The following is a 5,881-nucleotide window of genomic DNA, read 5'->3' as shown; positions in this document are numbered from 1 at the left end:
GTGTGAGGGCGTGCACTTTCATCAAGGTGAGGAGGGCTAAGAACGTACTATTTTGGCAATACTAATAACATGGGTTTACCTATATTCAATAAAATGAAAATTATTATCTTTTTTAATACATATATAAAGTATGTATTTTGCAAATGACATAAATGTATTTAAAACCATTTGTCTAACTTTTAAAAGATGAAAGTTCTTGTTTGGGGTTTGGAGACGGCTAGAAGTGCCTTCTTTTCTCCGAAATAATAATAAATACAGTGTAATGTATAATACACAACAGCATGATATGTTAAAGTAATATGTATAACAATATAATTATAAAATCTAATAAATCAACAATATGGTATAGTAATATGATATAATAGATGTATGTATTTGAATTGTTAATATCAGTTCCGCTTGTAACTTTCATCAGAAATTTGTGCCTCGATGATAAAGAGATAATCATTATCGCACAATAATTAAATAAACAAGAGTATGCAAGTCTGCTGTAAAATCTGTGTGCAATTGTATTTCCGTACCATGCATCCTATTTGCTGCTCTAGCCAAGAAAATCTGTTTCGCTTTTAGTGTATGAATGGCTTATTGCCTTTTTGTCTATTATGTAGATATTGATATGTTAAAACAATTAAAACATAATTCTGTTTCGTGTTACACGTTTATATAATGTGGTCCGCATACAATGTGCTCCAAGGGGTGTCTCTCCCCTTTGGTACTCATTTCCCCCCCTCAAGGTAGCTAGCTACCTTTAGCTTTCCTTCCTCTCCTTACACTAAGGAATGTTTCTCCTCCTTACCACGAGTGTGCTTATATTTTCATTGGCTCTCCTGAATAAACGAGTTGACGTCCCTCCCATGAGACTGTGCTACCACGTGCGTGCATGTTTTCTAGTTTGTATATCCGTAGTCTCAACGCGCCTTGACTCTCGGTAAATTTCTATATTGATTTACCTATTGGCCATGGATTGATTTTCGGTAGATGATTTTTAGCACATTTCTGTTAGAATTTCGATTTTAATTTCTCGAACATAACACTTGCTTAATATACCGCAACTGTACAGTCCAGTTCCACTAATGAGGACTCTAGTTCACCGTTTTTATCTTACTCTTTTTTTTATCTTGCTCTTTTATTTAATAATTTTATTTCCTTTCCTCGATAGCGTCTTTTAAACACTTCCCTTCGTGTCATGAGGCGGTGGTATTTCCAGTTTTCTGAAACGATAACAGTATGCCTATAAACCAGGTTATCCTCGAGAGGCGCGGAGCGTTTCAAAGCAGCTGTGTTCATCGTCGGAGTGGCTGTTACAAGGGCTATTCGTTGTATTTTTTTTTCTGGAGACCACATTGTTGCAGGCAAACTGCAAATTAGAATCTTTCTTTATTTTGATGCATATATTAGTGAACCATACACTTACCATTTCCAGTCGCAGTGATGGAAGAAATCATATTACAAATATTGGGACCGTATGGCATAACAGAAATTGCTAATGTTGATCATATGAAGTTAAATGAATAAATGTGTCCACTTAAAAATGACGAACTTCGTTGTCTCTTCCAGTAGACAGTCAAAGAAATATGTATTTCTTAGTCTGGAACTTCGCTGAGAAAAATCTGAATGTATGTTTTGGGAACTAGCAGCCACAGTCCACACTTCTTCCCATTCCCGCAACATTTGCTTCTCATACCCCCAGGGTATGGACCCCAAACTATTTTAGGAAATGAGACAATGGTACTCCAACAACTTTTATTTTTGAGTTTGCAAATTGGCGTTTGTTTCGGTTTCGAAACTTGCTCAGACGTCCAAGAAAACCAGACGGTCAGAGAATCGTAAGGGAAAACACCATTCGGGTTTATTACTTACTTCTGATGTCGTTTACGGTGATAACGTATCTCCCGCAGGGGCGTCACTTCATGTTATGAGTTGGGGGGGTGACGGGTAAATTTGCCCTGAAAAAATAATTTTTGCCCTGCAAATCACGAAAAAGAAAATGCTCACTAGCTCTTTATAAGTAGCCTGTTATAAATGTTATAAATCAAGTATGTTATAAATCAAGTATCATCAGCAATTAGTTTCATATAGTTATTTATATATCTTGAATACTTATTAACTATTGAGGCAGATTCCGTAAGAGGAAATTTGCCCTGCAGAAGTAGATTTTGCCCTGCAAAAAGAGGCTTTTTTAAGAGTTGGGGGGGTGACCCCCCATACCCCCCCCCTTAAGTGACGCCCCTGATCTCCCGAGAATGGAACGGCGAAAATATAGCTATCATATGTGGTGGGACAATTGTTAATACTAGGAACCAAATGGGGTAATCTGTGTGCTTGGAACATTTGGGCAGACAATGGCTTGCTTATTTGTTGCATATATTTGAAATAATTTTTCGAATGTATTTTGAGACGGTTCAACAACAGGTTCTAAAGGCTGCAGATGAGTAAGTCAGTCTCCTAAATTTGACTCAAAGGGCCTCCTAGCTGCTGGCTATGGGCTTATTACTGGAAGAACCTGCATTTTCTCAGAAGTTACAAGTGGTCTGAAAGGTCAGTATCATCTGACCAACCTGGACTGCTTAATAATGCCAGGTGGCTTATGAAAGCTAATCGCGTATTGCAACTTGCATGCTAGGGGAGCAACATCGCAAGTTCGTGAACTACGATGCTCCCGTTCGAGCCAAAACCTCGTGTCAGGATGGCACCCAAAATGTCTTTTTTCATGACGGAACTCCTTCAAGAGTTGACGCTGGCTGTCATTCGCCCTGTGCTTGCTAACAATAGCTTCTCCCGCCCAGAGAACTTCCTGTTGTCAATGATAATGGCATACAGTTGATAGCGATGAGACTGGTTAAACAAGTAGTAATGGAAGAGATTATTGAGCAAGCCTTAGAGTATCGGCAGAATCGTCACTTAAATTAAAAACAGTGCTGAAAAATAAACGGAATTGTCAGAGCATTCATCTGTCAAAATCCATTCGCTGCTGAAGAATAAACTGAATGAAGCAGGAGAGACCCAATCCATCCTCATTTACGGGTATGACTGCCATTCTCAAGAAGGCAATAAGGGTAGAAAAACACCATACTTTGTTTTCTGTAACTCAGTTCCTGATTGAAGGAGTTGGGAATAGTTGATTTTTATTCAGAGGCAATGTTCAGCAAATGTCTAGGCAACTTTTTTAGATTTTCTCCCTTTTATTTTTTTAGCGAAGAGGCACATATTTTGAGAACTGTATCTGGCATACAAGATCGAAATAGAAAGTGGGATGGACTTATCCGAAGCAATGTCTTCCTGAAAAAGATCCAGTCCGCATCTTCCTTTGTAAAAAATACAACATAATAGACAGAAGACACAACTTTTTTTTTTTTACCTCAGCTTTACTAGTACGGAATGCCACTTTCTTACAATGTGATGTACGGAAATGTGTAATAAAACAATCACATAAATGCGAGAATGTATACCTTAAAATGCGTAAATCGCAATAATATTTTCATACTCCATCAGGGTAAAGTAACATTTCGTTTGTTTTTGGAGAGCACATGAAATGACAAATTTCATGTGATATTGCTATCGAAAAAATATTTGTGTCATTTGTACACACATTTCATTCTTTTTTTAATATCCATGAGAAAAAAGTTACTATTCAAACAATGCTGCATTATTAGTAAAAACAATGGTTTAATGGTTTATCCTACAGTTCAGCCACTTCTGTAACACTGAACCTATTTTATCTGAATCGTAAAATAATCTGCTCTAACCTTGCCACTATTGTCTTCCACATTAAAGGCTACTTCATAATCATGGATGGACCCGTGGATCAGGTCTTTCTTTGCTGGTCTTACTGGTAATTTACAACCGATACAACCATGAGATTGTAAGTAATGTTCTTCGTCGCAGCCAAGTCAGTGAAACAACTTAGGATCTGACATTTTCGGGGGAAATTATCTCTAATGTACTTTTTCATTATACGCTGGTCGTCTACATCTGATAAATTGGAGTCTAAAGAGAACGCCACAGAAGCGTACTATAGTGGCTGAACTGTCGGATAATCCATCGTTTTCACTGATGTTGCTGTTTTGTTTCCAAGCTAACATTTCCCTAACCATAGATATTCCATTTATGTTGAAATCTATGTATAAACTTAATTGATGGTGCTTTAGTAATACTTCCTCATATCACCATAGAAGTATAGCATTTGCACAATTCAGATCATTTTTTTCTATAAACCAGGCGATAGTCGCTTTGGGCTCACTAGTAGGTTTTCAGCATATCGCATGTTTCTCTTCTATGTTTTTTTTTTTTTTTTTTTTTTTTTTTTTTTTTTTTTTTTTTTTTTTTTTACAACACACAAGTTCCATCATTATATCTTTCGTCATCCTGACGGTCTTGTGTAATACGAAGGATATATGAAATGAGGGTTCGCGGCGTGGTGCCAAAGAGGAAGTAACAATCAACTTGACCTATATTGAATTACACGGTTGATATTTTGGGCCCTCTTGAAAAAAAATATTTCTTCAGAATAAAACAGGCTAAATATATATTGTTTGAAGAATCATGTTTTGAATTGTCTGAATGACAGAGAGGAACTAGTTACAAAGGAAAAGCACAATCATTTTTGGCTCTTGTAACTGACGTGCTATTCAATGTCAGTGACATGTTGAATCTTGCCAGGCAGATACTTTATTTGTTCAGTAAACTCGAACATCCTTTTTCGATTCTTTTGAAAAAAAAAGAAAAAGAAAATGAGAAAGATGATAAATATGATAGATTTTTTAATGTGTTAACTTTCAGTAATTACCTTGCAAAAAATGTATAACTGCTTGTATTTTTCTGTAGGCATCCTTGCACTTCTTTGTAATGCAACATTTATTGTGGTATTAGATGCATTAGAACATGGCCGTTTTAACATTTAGTTGGGGAATTGTCCATTCCAGTTCGCCTGTTGGCTCTTACCGTTCCCCGTCCGGCAAACATGGTCCCTCCATTCTTTTCCTTTCTTGCATTCTGTTTCCGAATCTTGAATTCTGGTTCCCAGTCTCCAATCGTTTATTTGGTATTGGAACTTTTTTATGCCAATATGGTTGAAAAACAACATTTAGGTTTATATAATTGTATGGGTATGGTGCAATGTAGAGTGATTTTAATATTTTCTGTTGTGTAAATGACATAAGATACTGTGTAAGGAAATAATATTCATGATTAATTACGAGGGAGTTCGTGACGTTCTTTACAATGTATAATAAAGAAAAGGATTTTAAATTAGCTGTATTTGAGGATTACTTGGAGTAACTTAATATTGTTTATAATAACACTATGAAAATGCATGATATGCAACCTGATATTGCCACTATAATGAATAATTTTCAATGAGGAAAAGTAAGTTACACATATGTAAAGGTCTATATATCTATATAAATTTAGAAGGTATAATAAAACTGTATTGTAGACTCTTGGTAATGTAATGCATATACATTTTTTAATGGGAATCTAGCCTTTTATATATACTACATACCACAGGCAACCAGTGGCGGATTTAGGGGGGGGGGGGCAACTGGGGGCAACTGCCCCCCCCTCGCTGCTTTGTAACTGTTGGAAGTGCGTCGTCCCTTTTCTATGAAATGACATTTGATATACTGACGGAGGAACCTCATGGGCTTCATCGTTCTCGGATCTTCCAAAAACGAAACAATCGGCAATTACCATTCTAAGGATAAGGATAAGTCCGGTATGCGAAGCTGAACTTCGCCCGGGCTATGCCAATGAGGGGAGGCCGGCCTGTGTAGACTAATGTCGACTCGCTAACGTGTGTCAGCTGGTGCTGACTCGGCTTTTGTCCTTACCCGCCGTGGTGCCCAGTCACAGCAGTAACCTCCAGGCGACAATTGCAACTTCT

The sequence above is a fragment of the Penaeus chinensis genome, chromosome 8, assembly GCF_019202785.1.
Source record: "Penaeus chinensis breed Huanghai No. 1 chromosome 8, ASM1920278v2, whole genome shotgun sequence".
Taxonomy (NCBI): Eukaryota; Metazoa; Arthropoda; class Malacostraca; order Decapoda; family Penaeidae; genus Penaeus; species Penaeus chinensis.
Note: the sequence above shows the minus strand (reverse complement) of the source record.